This window comes from Cupressus sempervirens, chromosome 9 (assembly GCF_028749045.1).
Source record: "Cupressus sempervirens isolate cs-2001-9-10 chromosome 9, ASM2874904v1, whole genome shotgun sequence".
Classification (NCBI taxonomy): domain Eukaryota; kingdom Viridiplantae; phylum Streptophyta; class Pinopsida; order Cupressales; family Cupressaceae; genus Cupressus; species Cupressus sempervirens.
The window spans coordinates 387001851-387020031 of NC_143126.1; the positions used below are offsets into that span (position 1 = coordinate 387001851).

General features: G+C 32.5%; 1 long non-coding RNA gene across 1 annotated transcript; it reads left to right on the forward strand.

Annotated features, from left to right (window-relative positions):
* Nucleotides 1-1338: 1338 nt before the first annotated feature.
* On the forward strand, nucleotides 1339-13128 carry LOC149538886 (uncharacterized). Its single transcript, XR_016356125.1, has 2 exons — nucleotides 1339-1537; nucleotides 12868-13128. It is a non-coding gene; the product is annotated as an uncharacterized LOC149538886 (long non-coding RNA).
* The last annotated feature ends 5053 nt before the right edge of the window (nucleotides 13129-18181 follow it).

Consider the following 18181-nt stretch of genomic DNA (forward strand, 5'->3'; position numbering starts at 1 on the left):
GAACAAGGAAAACAAAACACTAGTACATTATGGAAAATATGTGGCTATGTGACTAAAATGTTTAGTCACACCACTAAAAAATTTATTCACATGACTAAAACTAATCTCTTTCCACTATTTCTTTGCAATTTACAGTTCTAGGTGAAATAATAAGTGACTAATTTGGTCACTAGGTAAAATCACAAGATGAAGCAAATATAAGTGATTGAATAAACCACTAAAAAAGTGACTAAATAATTAGTCACTAATTATTAGTCACAAAAAATATAAACAACTATATAAACTACCAAATAAATGACTAAATGATTGATTGAATAATTAGTCACTAATAATTATTCCTCTGTACTTATATCACAATTCAAACGATTTTATATTCTAGTGGGAATTCATATAAAAATAGAAGGGATATGAATCTGATTATATGATTATTATTAATTGTTCACTATTTCTAATATTATATTTTTATATTCATATTAACTTATATCATATTGTTCATTAATTATTAGTTATTTAATTATTTTAATTTTATATTTATAGTTCTATTATTATTATAAATTTAATCATTGGAGTTCTATATGATATAGTTATTTGAATATTTGTGAACTATCAATTTAACATTTTATATTTATCCTGATCACTGATGGTCAACGATCATACTATGATATTGCTATCATAATTTAACTATGTAGTTTTTAAGTCAAACTCATTTGACCCATAATTCATGAGTAGTGATTCAACATGAATCCATCTCTCATGAGAATAAATGGAATACTTGGCACTCATTGGATCTAGGTGATGCTCACAAAGGTGAAGCACTAGACTTCTTGGGATGCCTCTAAAATTTTTAGACACATGACTAAAATTGATCACATTCCACTATTCCTTTGCAATTTACATCCTATTTTTAATATAAAATATAGAGACGAGTACTAAACTCTTGAATTGTAAATTTCTGAGACAATGTCATCACCAACTATCACCTACTTAGGTGAAACATGGATAAATTCAAGATTTAAAAACTAATTTGAAATTGTTCTTCAAAACCTATGACAAAGGTCTAGCTCCTATTATGAGAGGATCATTACCTCCATAAATAAGAGTTATTACTAATTATACATATATGATCAATAAACACTTACATTATCATGGGATCCACATTAAAGAAAAATAAATATACTTTGGCTTGTCAAACTAGAACATACTAGAGTCAACCATAATGTTATATATTATGTAAAAATACAAAATTACATGTATAATTATTAAGTAAATAAATATATTATTTAACAAATATTAATATTCAATATTAAAAGTTGAAACTCGAGCATATCATAAAGATACTTCGACTTTCTATTTTGTCTTTTTGGTCTGACCAGGTCTCTCCCGCTATACAAAATTTAGGTCTCCGGCCATACAAAATTTAGGTCTCCGGCCATACAAAATTTGGCCTTTCTCCGTTAGAAATCTTTCATTTTAGATTTGAGCGATTTTTGGTGCTTTACAAAGATCTTCTGGATGCATGGGAAAAATAGTGTTCAAGGTAAGGATTGTTTTGATTCTAGCCATACTATAGATCATATAGCTCCATTTTTCTTTTCTTAAAATTACAAAAGAAATGTTCTCCTATTGTACACATGCCAATTTGCATGTTATTCTTTTCATGAATGAAACTTTCATATACTGGGTACGAGGGTTTGTTAAACTTATCACTTTTGCCTAAATAATTGAGGTTTTAACAAAATGCCAATTCTGGCTATGAGGGTTTGTTAAACTTGCAAGTTTTACCTAAATGAAATGAAATAACTATACAATGGGGTTACTATGTGACCACAGTTCAAATATTTATTGTTTCACTAGACATCATGAAATTCTCTATCATTAAGTGGGTATGCTATGGTCTCCTAAGCCATACTGTCAAACCAACATGCATGTTAATGAGAGTAATTTAGAAAAAATCACCCACCATTATGCTTTGACGAAAGCTCGAACCTTATTTCAAAACTCCCCGTTTGGCTCGACAGTGAGAATGCTTGGTGTGGTAGCCTTGCATAACATGATGAGTGTTTTAGCTTTAGCAGCTTTGGTGTTTCTGTTTCTTGATCCCACTCTTTTATTGAGGTGGCAGCTCTTATAGAATTTGACTTTTGTTTGAATTATAGAGAGGATAGTAGTGTATATATATATATATATATTTAAAAAATGATTTTAAAGAAGTTTGCCACATGTTTTATGTGGGTGCATGGTACTATTTCTAGATAGAAAATTTTAGGCCATAAAGATGGCACCATTTCTTTTCCTTGGTCAACTTCTAATAAGATAAGACACCTTTACTATCTTTTCACACACAAATGGATTCAATTCTCTTCCACAAGGTCATAATATTTGGTTATTTCAAATACCATTGCAATAAGATATCCTCTTTATATTCATCTTTCATACAAAATCATGGCATCTCCAACTATCAAATCAATACATTGTTGTCAACAAATATGCTATCCTATGTACAGTCTACTTCTATCAGTCCCTTGTTGTTTACAAATTTACAATAGTACCTTAATACAATGACTCCAAGTCTTTGATCAGAATATGAAATGACCCTAAGTACTTTGTACAACCACCAACCCCATAAAGACATTTGAGATCCAAAATCTATTCAAAGATCAAGACATGTTGATAGACTATCATTATCCAAACAATTTCAACTACAATTTTGATAGTTCCAATTATGCTATTTATAAATTTTAAATGATACAATATTGGTTCAAGTGGTGGATTTTGATCTATTAATTTTCTCTCCCTCTCATCTTGTGCTTGTCTGTACATAATTAGCAATTTCAACCTATCAACAATGACAACAAAAGCTTTTCTTGTTGATTGTTAAGTATAGACATCTGCCTGAGGATTGTCCCCTTTCCTCACATGCTATGGAATGAACTAATTTTGTACAATCCACTCACCAAAACACGTGAACATATCACTACTAGGGAGGATTTTCCTACAGTGGATAAGGTTGTGGTATGCAATCCAACAAGGGATACTTTTGTTCAACTTCCTTAGTTGATGCTCACCAAAGAGCATGAGATAATAGTGGGAAACACGCTATGGAAGGGAAAACAATATCAAATTGTATCACAATGAAATGACTTCTTAGAGGTTTATGATTGTGTAAGAAATATGGGTTATTGTACAACAACTATAATCCTATTAGATCTCAGGGATATGGTTTTGTTTAAGTGCTTATTCTTGTGTCCTATTAACAGTTGTGAGGCTATGGGTTTTAGAATTAAAGAAGATTACACGTGATAGGTAGTGCATTTATGTTTTCCCAGTAGAGCTTCAGCGTGGAGGAATCCCAACTTGGTTGTATGTGGATCAACACTTGTTCTCATAATGCATAATTTTGAAGAGTTGTGTTTGTTAGAGTTGGAGTATGATAGTAATTGTGACATTACTTCAAACCTATCTTAGAAGGCAATTGTAAAGATGCCTCAATTGATGGTCAAAAATTTTGAATTCAAGAATGCCAAAGTATTTATTTTCTCATCCTTCGAGTCATAGATTCTTGACAACACAAAATTATATCTCTATCTTAAGAGAAGGCAATGGAAAGGCTTAAGGCAACCACCTTTAATAAGGAAAATATATTATGGAACTTCTGCCTTTTCCAATTTTATGCAACTTTTATGCCATGAAACTAAACTAGGGGTGAGTCATACTTTTGTAATTGGGCGACCTAAACTGAGTTCAACGTTTCTTTAAATTTGGGTCCATAGGAATGAAGTAATTTCTACTTCCTTATCATGTTGCTGCACTACCCAGTTTTCCTTCACTTATTATTTATTTATGAAAGATTATTCTATCTGGTCTTTTTTTATAAGGAAGGTGCTTTGTTCTTGCTCTAATTTCAATTTTCTACCTCAATGCAATCTCAATGGAGTATTTGGCTTCTCCTCAAAATAATGTATAACATCACATGCTCCCTCATTTACTTTATATCATCACTCACATTGTCTTTATATCATCACCTTCTAGAAGATCTGAACTAGTCTGACTTTTGTGAAACTTAGTGAATTGAAACCTTTTCATCATCGGATTAAGATGAATTTTATTGATGCAGAATGACTCAGCAACATCTAAGAACCAAGATTTCTCATTACTTAATAACAACACTTAGTTTGTTCAACTAACTCTGATACAATATTCTCCAAGCTCACCTACACCATTTCTATATGGTAAAGAGGTGAATAGTGGATTCTCCGATTCCATGTGCTCTGCCTATCACTATTGCAACCTTTCATTGATAAAGTGTTTCTTATTACACTGTCCTCATCCCAGTTTCAAAACTATAAACCTTTCCTTCAATGTTTCTCATTAAACTGACTGTCCTCCATCCCACTTTCCAAACTAAAAACCTTTCCTTCCCACCAAAAAACCTATACCATCTTCGGTAGAAACTTGGCTGCTTTGTAGCCCTTGTTCATAATTACTTCCCATAGTGCATTAACCATATCTAAGTGTGACTTGCATTCAAAGTCATGATTTATAACAATACACCAATTCTTTGTCACTAAATATAATATTATGCTGTATAGAAACCATGTGAGCATTAATTATCCTTAGAAAAGACAAAACCATCACACATTGTCAGAGTGGAGTTCAGATCCACACTCAAAATCACAATGTGAAGGAGTTGTGGAATGCAATAGAATCTTGCCAACTATTAGAAGTTTTCAAGTATTTAATGCTTAGTGAACAAAGTACAAACATAAGTATCTAGAGTTGATCATAGTTAATGTCCCCATTTAAAAATAAATTTAGTAATTAATAATTAAATAAATTAATGAGCAAATGAAAAAATGGAAGAATATGACCATATTAATATAATAATATGGGCATAGTGACAATCAACATTAATATATTATTTGTTAACATAATATTAATTAATAAAAAATATATAATATATATTTTTAATATTAATGATATATTATAATATATATTTGTTAAAGTTATAGCTTCAAAACAAGTCTTCAATGTTCTTATTATACTTCTGCATATAGCTGGTCTTTGTGCTTCCTTATATATGTTGATGTCTAGTCACTATGCCATATTTTTGCTAACTGGAGGTTTAGCATACATGTTATAATTTTGTATATGGCTAGTTTTTGTGCTTCCTTATATATGTTGATGTCTAGTCACTATGTCATGTTTTCGCTAACTGGAGGTTTCGCATACATGTTATCATGTTTGGTTCACATCGAGTATTGAGCTTTCTCCTTGGTGTGCCAAGCAATGCTTGAATCATTCCAGCTCTATGTAAATGGCTATTTTGTCATTATTTTTCTATTCTTTCATTCATTCATTTAGCCATTCATGCGTTCACCTATAATTGCTAGACTATAGCTTGTTAGACCATTCGTGGAATATTTTCTTTGTAATATCATGGACATGTATTGAATGATCATGCCACTGTGAGATGATGTTCTTACGACAGTGTGCATAGAATTTTTTTGTTTCCTCAAGTTCTCTATCACTTAGTGGAGTTCTACATGGCATCCAACTCACTATTTCTATTTATGAATGGTATCAGTTTCCTACTTGATGCTCACCTTCATCATTTATAGACTATGGTTTATCTTCCTTGTGCACGTCACTTTATTGCTCCTTTGAAATGGTTGGTGCTTTGAATTGCTTCTTTGAAATAGCTGGCACTTCAAATTTACATTTTAGTTCCTCTTCATTTCCTTGTGGGTGTCTCTTCTCTCATTGGATGGGCCTCTTTAATGTGTACAAAATATATTATTCTAAGCTCTATTTTGACGTGTATGTTCATTGCGTGTGTGCAAACATATTATTGTAAGCAAAGAATTTTGGGGAGTTTTTTAGTTCTTTATTTTATCTAATATGTATATAATTGATTCATTTAATCTTTATCATATTGATAAGTATTGGAAATATTAGTGAGATCGACATATGATTCTTGTCAATTATTCTGCCATTATTCTCCTCATCTCCACAGGTCTGACTATTAGTGAGCATAGCAGAGGTTGAGATCATGTAGGAGCTTTAGTTGCGAGCCTTTGTTCTCTTATTGCTCTATATATTTTTTGTGATTGAGATCATTCTTATTTATTTTTATATGTGTATCTATTGTCCAACTATGATATTCTGTGATTGGAAAGCTAAAATTGGGGATTCTGATTTTTCTGACATTCCTGTTCACCACATGATTATGAAGTTGATATTGATCCAGTATTTCTCTAAGTATAAGTTTGACAGTTTGTATATATCATAATTTATATTGATTTGTAAGTGCTAATAATTCCAGTAAAGGATTTAATACTATTTAAGCTTGTGATCTTTGTATTCGGACATACTGATTACTCAATAAATGATCATCTTTTGGAGTGGTTCTCTCTCGTGGTGTAGGAGCACCTCCAGTTTTGGCTTGCAAGACGCAATATTGGTTCATGAATATAGAATAAGGGCTTCTCAGTAACCCAAGTGTGTGTTTTTACTTTGATTTTGGTTTATGTTGCATCTTGGAAGCATTTTCCTTGTCAAAATCTCAATGATCTTCCTAGGTGGTCAAAGGTGGTCAAACAACCAAAACATGGCAAACAACATGGAGATAGGTCCAGAATATGATCTAATAAGTCTTAAACATGCATTTTACATCCATTACATTAATTTTACATCCATTTGTGGCAAGGAAGCCAAAAATTGTCATAAAGATGTCAACTTTGCAAAAATTAAAAATTTGCAAGGTTGCAACTTTGTGCAACTTAGGAAAATAAGTGGTGTGCTTTCAAATAATAGTTATCTTTGCCCTTCTAAAAGTTGTAATGATCACTAATAATATATAATCCTTTTCAAAAGGAAGTTGTACGGGTTGGAAGCAAGTTATTGCACAAAATTGAATGCCAAAATTGAATTTTTGACTGATTTCATGTTGTTTGTAACCTTCAATCACATGAATAGTCATTAGTTCTGCAATTTATTTGTAAATAGGGGTTAGTAATACCTGTTAGATTTTTTTGCATAGGTTTTTATTGCATTTTATTGAGTCTCGTATATATTTTCTTCAAGGTCATTGAATGCTACCAATTTTCCTTCATAACTGGGCGGTTTTTACAAAATGCAGTCTATCTCTGTTTCCCACCGCTGAAAATTAATGAAACCTTGGGGAAAAGAAGTAGACTCCTTGTACTTTACAATGAAAAAGGTTGGAGCTAAAAATATTCAGTTTGTGAATTTTACTAGCAAGCCCTAGGTAGGTTGATAGTGAACCCAACTAGAAATGAATGGCAAAATAAGCCTGGTAAATGCATAGGAAGGAAGATTGTGACATGGTTTCTTTTGGAGATGAAAGAACAATGAATGGAGGTCTGTACATAGCAAATATGAATTTCCACCAATCAGTTGAAGAAAGTTAGAAGTCCATTTAGAGCATACAACCAAGAAAAGCCACAAAACCTTTTGAAACCCTCATTTTTGGGAAATGTGTTGTATGGACAGTATCAGAGGTCCAAACTACCAAAATCCTTTTCAAAGTCCAAATGGGTATCTTAAATGGTGATTTTTCTGGTAGGTCATTAAGAAAGTTTGCAAGATAATGGTCAAAAACCTAAATAGGAGGGTCAATTGCAAAAAGGGCTACTAGGAAGTATATAGCCAGTTTGGAAAGCGATTGGAAAAAGGAGTTTGGAATTGTTTTGTTTGGTCATTCTAGGCCCAAATAAGTTAGTCAAGAGCATGAACATTTCCTACAATGCTAGATAAGCACAAGTACAAGACTTGGCAAAATAGAACTTAAGAACCATGTTTACAAAAGGAGTCAATTTTGGTTTGATCAAACCCTCACTTCAAAGCATGAAAGAAGTATGCTAAATAGGGTTTGTTCATAACCAATAGTGTCTAATAGACTTGACAGGAAGCCAAGAATAGTGTTTGCAAAGTTCCATTGAGTTCACATCATCGAGTAGGAGGGTTTTCCCAACGTATTTCGTCTTATGTGTTCTATGATTATTTGCTCTTTTGATTTATATATTTTGGTTCAAAACTTAACAATATTATTATCCTTATACCAAAATTTGAAGATATATAAACATATCATGTCTTTGGAGGATAAAACATATATTGTGTACACTACTTTTGAATTATTGTATTTAAAAATCAAAATGGTATACTTTACAATAAGCACATGATACTCAAATTATAAACAAGAAAACCATTTAGGATTATAACTTGTCTTGCATCAAACAATACAAGAAGTGCATCTAGGATTTTAATTTATAACATTTTTTTCCTCTACCACTCAATCTCAAAATGAAAGATTAATTATCTTAGGACTGATTCAGAGACCACTTTCAGTTCTGCAAATTCATCATTAAATATATTCTTGTGATTTGTTGCATAAATCTGATTACTGCCATGGACTTTGATTAGATCTCTCATAGAGTTTCATTATCAATATCTTCTCTCATAATAGATGTGCATCTCCTATATATTCCCTTAACCGACAAGGAACCCAATAGTCTGTCTAGCATATATCTGATAGGAGCAGTTCAAAATTTTGTTGTTGACTAGATTTTCCTGAGAGTTGATGCTAGTTGGATAGTATCTTGACATAGCTGCTCTTACTGTAGAATGGTCAACAATAATAAGTGGCTTTACTTTTATCTCCTCTCATATTAATAAGTGGCTTTACCATTCAATGGCAATCATTCTGGTCCTCAACAACACTCACTGTTAGCAATAGAGGGCATTCATTTAGTTGGTCTATTAATTGATTTGTCAATAAGTACTTCAGCCACTATAATACACAATATGACTTCTTCTCCATCCTGGCAATGTAATGACTCTTTTTACTTCTTTCCATTGTGCATTATAATTTTAGTCTAAAGCTTCTCTGTGGTAATTTATTTTGCATGCATGCCATGTTTCTCCATGGAAGATTCATTAAGACTCTTTGAATGTTTTTTTCTCAGTAACTCACAACAACACTACTTGTTTTTTGAATGTTGATGACTTTAATTGAGTAGATAGGCACTTCCATTAATAAATCGGGCCTCTCAAATGAAATTTCTACTTTTGTTAGAGTTTAATGTGCTGATAGGTTGCAATCTCCTGCTACTCTATTGAGTTACTTGCCAAAACTGCTAGAAGAAAATATCGATGCTTTAAAAGCATTTAGTACTCTTTACCATCTTGATTACCAAATTTGTATGTATATTTGCAGAGTAGAAGGAATCGACTAGCATTGAGAGTGTTCTAGCACAATTGAGGCTCTTTATTAAATAACAAACAATTAATTTCCAGAACAATTGACAAGGATCTACCAAAAGGTCAGAATCATTTCCTTTACATTCAAAGATGATTTTCTAGGGCCCATGTTTGTAGGATACAAATTAGTTGGCAAGGATTTATGATTCCCTACGAAATATAGTCCACAAACCTTGTTTAAATAGACACTTCTTTATTTTCTCCAGGGACTGCTCTTTCAACTCATCCTCAGCTACCCCAACATCCCTCTCATTTTTCAATATCTTCTCCTCAAATACCTTTCTACCTTAAATAAATGCCATCATCACTCATAGTCTTCCATCATACTATTCCTATTCAATCACCATTGTACATCATCAATCAATCATAGAGAACAAAACCTTGGCTGTAAAACTTATAACATCTCTGCCCAATCAAATAATTACTAGTAGTATACATCTTTAAAATTGAAACACAAATGGTATTTTCCATCTTCAAGGGAATAAGAATAGAGCATTGGAATATACAATACCAAAAGTGCTCAAATCATAGTAAACTAGCATTTGTACCTTGGTGTGCAATGGGTACATGGAAGAGATATGGGAGGATGCATAAATGTGAATTTTGAATTGAGTTTAAGGAAGGTACAATGCCATTAATGTTTAGTTATGCGACTAATAAAAAATTTGAAGTATTTGTAGGCAAGAGCCTACAACACAATGGTAAATCATGAACCTCTTATCTAGGAGGTCTTGGGTTCAAATCTACTCAAGCTTAATACGGAAATAATAATTAATCTCAATAAATAATAATAAATAAATAATAAACAATCTAGGCTTCGATCGGTAGAGCTCTTAATTACGACAATTTACAAAAGTGGAGACATTTTTTACATCTCCACTTTTAAACCATTACCATGTTTCAGAGTGAACAATGCCCAATAGATCAGCATGTAGGAGTCATTTGTGTAAGAGAAAAAACTTGTACAAATGCAATCAAGGAGGTGTTATCCAAGGAAAAAAATTAAATATGTAAGTACAAAGAAATATGTGAGTGGCAGTTGTCAAAAAGTATTGATTTGTAAATAAACAATATAAAGAGAACAAAATTTAATCAAACATATGTATTGTTTTAAAAATCTAGTTAATAGAAAACAAACTTGGATCGCTTCCAACTAATTTGGATTGTTTGAAGAATTTGCATTTGATAATTTTGTCAAATGAACCTCCTCTTCTTTCCATTGAGCAACATATACATGCTTTGTTTTATGCATGCGTATCTTTTGAAAATGAAGGTGGGTGTCTATGCGAAGGCTTGTAGGCCCACAAACTCTTGAAATAGATGTAAATATGAACCCTTGTTAGACAACATTTCCAATGTCAACTATTTCTCTCCAAAGTATAAGCCCTTGTAATTTTTGTATTGTTAAAGCCCATGCCATTGTTAGTGGTATTTGATGTGGTTTCTATGACTCATTGGCATTGATTGTGTAACAAAGCTTATTGGTTTTAGAAGGATGTGCACTTTTTTCCCAATTAATGCACAAGTTTGTACTTTCTTTTCCTTGGAAAGGAGATTGTTATCTTGTAATCAAAATGCTCAACTGATGTCAATTATTTGTTCTTTGGTGTATATAAGATAATGTTTTCCCAAAAAATGACTTTACAGCTTTAACTCGAGTTATTGCAACTTTGATGCTTAAATAGTTTTTCAGTTGACAAAACCTGCTTGGCCTATTCCCTACATATGAAGCATGTAAGTCTCCAATTGTAATGGTAACTACAGTCTATTGGTGCAACTCTTTATGATTGCTTTTGCACTCTACAAGTTTTACTTAAATCTGCCAAAGCTCTAGAATTGATCTAATAATTTAGTTAGAATGTATAGAGATAAGAACTGTATTGTTCAAGAGTTCAGATAGGAGGAAATCAAAATATCAAAAAATCTGCATTTCTAATGCGTGGAGAATATTGAGAACATTTCTTCTTTTGATCAGGATATTTGAGGAAAAGTACAGTGAACTGAGAAGAAGCAATACATAGTAGAAATATGTCCCTGAATGATGAAGGTATCTTGCAAGTGTGAGAAGAAATTGTTAAATTGTTAAATTAATTTTTCTTAGTTCACAACACCATGGTTGTCTTAGAGAAAGCTTAGGGGGATCTTCTATAAGAAAAAATGAACTGAACATATGTACCCTATTAGCTTTTCCAACTTTCATAGGAAGGGACTTCCCCTAGCTAGACTAAGGTGCTTCTTTTTCCCATAAAATAATTGAAGATACATCTTGAAAATTGTTATATAGAAAATAAATAAATTAGAACTTTTGTTCACTAGAGTCATTTTATGATTTTAGCTTATACTTTTGAGAAATATTCTATGCATGCTATTGAGGGAATCTCCTTTAGTGTTGAACTCTCAATTAATGAAAATAGATATTCCAAGGCTTCAAATCCCATCTCAACTTTATTTCCCATAATAGAGGTCCATATTCATCCTATATCATATACTAAGGATCGGGAGTGTCTTTCATATTCTATGATTTTCCCCATTTGAATTAATTCTAACAAAAAATAGATGTAAACTTTTCACAACATTTGACATTTTGAGTTTGATTCTATCAACTTTTTCTCAGGTGTCATATTCATTATTTCTTTCACCAAAGTTTAATGCTTATTACAATTAAAAGAGCCTATTTATAATGTGTACTACCTATTATAATGAAAAGAGCCTATTTATAATGTATAATAAGAAGCTTTGATAGTCTATAGGATTGGTCATCTCATAGAGCCTTACATTGCTAGTTCAGAGTTATCCCATAAAGTTATTTATAACATGAAGCTTCTTCTTACTTTATCCCTTGAGAATTGCCGCATATTAGTTTTTATAATCTTTCAACTAAATGCAGATATGTTAAAAGCAAAAGCAATGAGCAGCTATTGCATGGTCTGCAAGATAACATCATTATAAATAATTGTGATCCTGGAATTAAATCAAATGGTGTGCCAATAGTACCTTGTGGCCTCATATCTTGGGTATTATTTAATGATACCTACAGTTTTTTTCTCGAGGACATTGAACTATAAGTCAACAAGACAAACGTTGCTTGGAAAATTTATCATGGACATAAATTTGGGAAAAAATGTTTATCCCTTCAATTTTCAGAATGAATCTTTAATTGGTGGGGCCAAGCTAGATCCATCAAAACCTTTAAGTAGAGAATTTTGTATGCTATCTAGTAAAAATGAATGTTGTTTTTTGTATGTGAAAGGCATTGCACAATTTATCTCAAAGCTGCTTGATAATTTTTCTGACTGTGATGTGATAGTTGAGAGATCAAGAAGATCTTATTGTGTGGATGCTTATGTCAAGACTCCCAACCTTCATAAAGTTATATGAAAGAATCAAACTAGATCTTGAAGCTGGTGATTACATTGCAGTGGAGATTCAAAATAACTGTAATACGTATAGCTTTGGTGGCAAGAAAAGTTTGAGTTTATAGATAAGAAGAATAAAATATTAATTGGTTTTGGCACATTTCATATATATCACTTGTAACTCAAAAAGTTTATATTCTATTGTTTGACATTCTTATTTGATTGAATGCAGGAATGGCTATCCCCCCACTGAGGACTATCCAAAATATATGCACCAATATGCATATACACTTTTGTAGGCTATGAACCTCAAAGAGGCAAGAGCTTATAATAGTAATAAGAAAAATAGATATGTTTTCAAGGTATAATATTGCTCCTATTGAATATATTTGTGAAGTTATATGACATTTTATGCAATACTTTATGTCCCAAAGGTAAGATTGTACCTCGTGGGTATGAATATTAATCAATATATCCTCTACAACTTTGATCTTGTGGCCTTGTTGGTTGTTTGGATGAAAAAATATGTTTCTTGTCAATTCTGCAAAAATTAGAATGGGAGTCATTGTCTATTGATCTCCTTCCTCACCCTGATATTAGTTCCTGCCATGCAGGAAACTATTGCCAAGGCTCTTGCTTAACTCGTTATTAAACCTAGATTCTCTAGCCACTCTCTATGTCATCCAACTCCCGTTATATGTCTAGTTTTTAGTTTATTAATCTTCCAAAACTGCTGAATATTATCGACGTTTAGTTTCTGCCATGTAGATTTATGCTTTCACAATATTCAAGGTGAGAGAAGTGGGGAGAATCGATGTGTAGACCTAGAGATAAAAATTATTTCAGGCTTTTTCCATTCAACAAGGTCTAGGGGCGGTTGTTGCTATGTGATGATCCAAAGCACCAGATGGTTGCTAGGGCTTCCCTGTAGAAAAATTGAAACAACAGCCACAAGTAGAATCACAATAGCTAACACCAAACAAATTCAAAATAGGAAAGCAAAATAAAAATGCATTTATAAAACTCTATTTCAGAACAGAGGATATTTCTTTTAGACAATGAGAATAATCCTTTATTTTTTATTGATGTTTACCTAAACAACAACTACAACGTATAACCATCATACTAATTTTATTACATTCAAGACTGACTTATAACATCTACTCCTTAATTGCTGATTGAAATAAACTAGAAGAATGACAGAATCATATGGTAAACTGTCGGTAACAGCAGTCATCGCACATCTAAATGAAGTTATGAAAAAAGAGCAAGTTGTGGAATAAATCTTTGTTTAATTGAACTGTGTGATCCTACCACTAATCATGCACTAATATGAGAGTATAATTGCGAATGATGACCTTGACTTTGAGTTTCCTAAAAAAATTGAAATAAGAAATGGTGGAACTAAAAGTTTCACGCTGAACAAAGCATCAATCTTCATTCCCCTCATTCATGCAGCTGAGATAGCTGTCCCTTTGTTCCAGCTGCTACAGACCTGTATGATGATTCAAAAATGGAGAACCATCCCTAGGCATACTAGCAGCATCCTGTCAAAAATACGTAGGGCATACGGGTTAGAGGAATACTTTTTTGTGCCACTTTTGATTTCTTGTAGTTATGTTGTCTGGCGTCTGGTAGCATTAAGGCTTGATGTATATTATTATTTCTTCTCAGTCATCTTAGAGACTCCTCTACTCCAGATTTGAAGTAAATTCTACTGGTAAGCCCACGGTTTCTTTATTCCTGTGCATGTGTGTCTACTATAAGCTAAAAATTGAATCTATCAAAGGTATAGTTCTGTTGCATCTTCAGAATTTGCAGGTTTCAGTTTTAATGATTTTTTGATTTCATGATTTGCATTAACCATTGGGAGCTTTATCTTATGCTCGCCTATCTTTTCTATTGATGTCATTTCCACATTTTAGGCATTTTCTAGCCTGCAAATGTAATCTAGATTTTCCAACACACATCTCAATAATGGGCAGAGTATTGAATGGGTTATTATTTCATTCAATAGTGAATATAGGCATGTTTCAGTTGTCATATTTGCAAGTATTTAGGGTGTGCATCTGAAAAATAACCAATAGATCAAGTTGAGCTCATCGACTACTCGAACATGATTATCGAGACACATGTTGCTGCCCCAATTCCTTTATTCTCTGCTCTAAGTTGTAGTAATGAGAGCTTCGAGGAATTGTTTTCATCTGCTTTGTAATTATAGCCTTAAGGCTATCATGAATGCCTTGAGCTCATTGAAATTGACTTGTAATGTCTAAATTGTCTCTTTTTGCCTACTCACTACATCTTTGTAGGGGCAGTAGATCTGAGGGTTTCCAAAGCCCTTTCTTTTTATTTCGTACAACAAAGCCCCCTACCTGCTAAGAATGGCTTTAAACTCATCCGATGGCTCTTGTGAGTTGTGAATCACCTCTCTTCGATGGTGTTTGCAAGATTCAAAGTGGCACAGTTTCTCGCCTTCCTTGTTCGCCTTCACCATTGAAAGCCTCATGGTTTATTTGCGTATATATTTTTATCTATCAAAAGAAAATAGTTGTAAAGTGTTCATGTCTCAACCAAAGACGAATAGCGATGCCCTCCATTGCAGAAGCATCTCTTGTTAGTTCCTGCCATGACAGAGAACTATTACAAAGGAGGCAACCTTAACTAGCCATTAATCTCTACCTTTGGCAACCAAAGTGCAACATTTGCCAACATTTATTTGTGTTTTCTACTTCCTTCGTTAAAGATGTGTAATTTTTAAGAAACATTTTTAACTCAAAATATTTTGTGCACCGTGATTGGTCCTGTATGTGGTTGCCAGATGTCAAGGAAGATATGTACATTCCCAATGCAAGAGAATGCACATTCCTCATGACATTGCTCCGGAGAATGCAGAAATACAAACATATGTGGGCGAAGCATATTAGCCAGTTTCTCCAGCATACAGAGTGAATTGTAAGAGGTTTCGAATACAAATACCACCGTAGGAAGAGATGTTTCTTGAATTTCAAGGTTAGGGTTATCAGTATAGGCATTATTTTAGACTATCAGAGAGCCATGTGAATTATTGCAGACTATCAGAGACACATGTGAGTGTTAGAGGTAATGGAAGGTGCAAAAACCTTGAATTTGAATAGGTGTATGTTAAAGTTTTGAATATGTTTGGTAAAGAATAAAGTTTCTATGTCACACATGTTCAACATATGTTAAATAACATGCAAACCTAAGTTCCAAGTAAAGGAGACAATTTTACACAATTCTATCTATGAATACTTTTCCTTGTGTAGGATACAAAGAGCATATGAGCTACGAAATATACAAAACGCATTTATTTGGTTATGTCGATAGGTATGAGCTTTTCCCTGCGGTCAGTATGGGTGGATAACTGGAGTATGCTTATTTTCTCTTTATCGGTTCTAGAATTGTCATTCATTCTATGATTTTACAGACTTAGACTGTTAGATGGAAATGGATGCTCATTCTTATCACCTTCTCACTTCTTTTTTAGTGGAGCATGCTTTATTTTCTCTAGCCTGAGCATCTAGTTGAAAAGGGCAACTTAGACAAATTTTTAAGGTAAGACCTTTAAGAATTGTATGTGCGGACTAGGTTTAGCAGAAAACTGGCCTAAGAAAAACTATTACAGGCCAATGCATATTTTACATAGTATTTCTCCAGAAAATAATTTTAGTTATTTTAATTTTTAACAAACTCTGTACCCATGGGCTTTCTCATGCAGGTATGGAGTTTCTTGCGTGCAATCTTTTGTACTTATGGATTTCAAGGATGAGAAAATAGGAGATTAGGCTTATATGGATTGCAACTTATGTCTATTGGTTTATACTGAGATGTTCATTGTTATACTGAATCATGGTGGAGATACAATATTGAATGCATTAAAATGAAGTTTAGGATTTTTAATCAAGATTTGGATTTTGGAATGATCAAAGAAGAATAATAGTCTCTATTGGATTTTCAGTAAGACAGAGTAAATTGGCGATTTTTATCTAATTCTACCATACTTCTAAAATGGTGAACTATAATGAGTAGAATGCAAGTTTCGTTAATTCCATTGCATCATAAAAAGCATACCCTCTTCTTAATCACCAAGCGATTTATATTTTGGTTGCCTTACACTGAAAGACTTGCTATTCATTTGACAAGGAGATTTTGCACTTTGCATTTTCTATATGGAAATGGTCATGAAAGATGTTTTTGGAAATGTAGTAGATTTATGTTTGTTGCCAAGAAGATGCTCAACTTCTTTTTCAAATTGATTTGTACTGGCATGTTTTCCTAATTAGAATCTGACATTTTTTTGCTTCGATTTGTAATTTGATAATTTTAACAACATTATTGTCATTTGTCATTCTAGGAATGCATGTTGAAATCCTTTCAATGATAGAGATGAAGCTTTAAGAGATTCTCATGATCTTATCAGCTCAGTTTGTCATCAAACATGTACTATTAATAAGGGTCTTCTACAATGGCAGGGATCTTATTCTGTGTAAGTTTTTTTTTTGATAACTGTCATAAGTGCACTTCTATATTATTATGACCTTTATGTCTCACCTTATTTTAAAATCTACTTTTCATACAAATGTTTTTCTCAAACTTGAAACACAATATACAGTATATTTAGGAGCTCTCTCTCTCATGGATAGATTAAATTACATATATAATCTTAATCACATCTTGTTGATTTAGCATTTGAAAGCTTAACTTTTGTGTAAAAATTATTACTATGCCATTTATGAATGCCACGCTTCTTCAAAATCATATTCCCGTGATTTGATTGTAAATATCTCTCAATAGCAACCCTTCAAAATTGTTCTTTTGTTTATAAGTTTATTAACTTTGTTTTATGATTTTATTATCTTGCCTCAAGGATAAAATGTTTAAGATTACAGTTGCATACACTTTAACATGTTGGAAGCCTATCCTAAATGAAACAATTTCTAACATCCCATGTTATGTTCTCCATGCGGTTTTATTTGATGTCATTTCAAATTTCACCCCTTTTAAGTGGCTTTTCACTTTTGTGGTGTATTACCTACAGTATAGTGAGAATTTTTTTTTCCTTATTAATGTAACAAAAAATTTTTTGGGGATGGTTTATAGATTGTAGGCTATGCTTGAAATGGATTTATTGAAAAGCTTTAGACATTTTCAAGCATAGATGCAATATGCACACTTGATGCCAGACCACTATCTTGGCCAACATTCTTCAGCCCAAGCAAATGGAGGTTCCAAAATAGTATATGGTCATCAATCAAAGGTATAATGGAAATTGATCCATTATTAAATGCTAAATGTCCTTGCATACATGAATCCAGAATGTCTTATCAGATATTCACAAGGCAGGTATATTGTTGAGCGACAATTTTAAAATATGTGATCTTTGCAGTAGTGAACGAAAAAAGTTTATTGAAAAGGTTTTGTAGCCTTCAAGACAAGTCCTTGAGAGCAAATAGTTTCTATAATATTTTTCTTATAATGTATAAACACAAAAATGCATATCATTTCAAAGGGCCCTTATAGTAGTT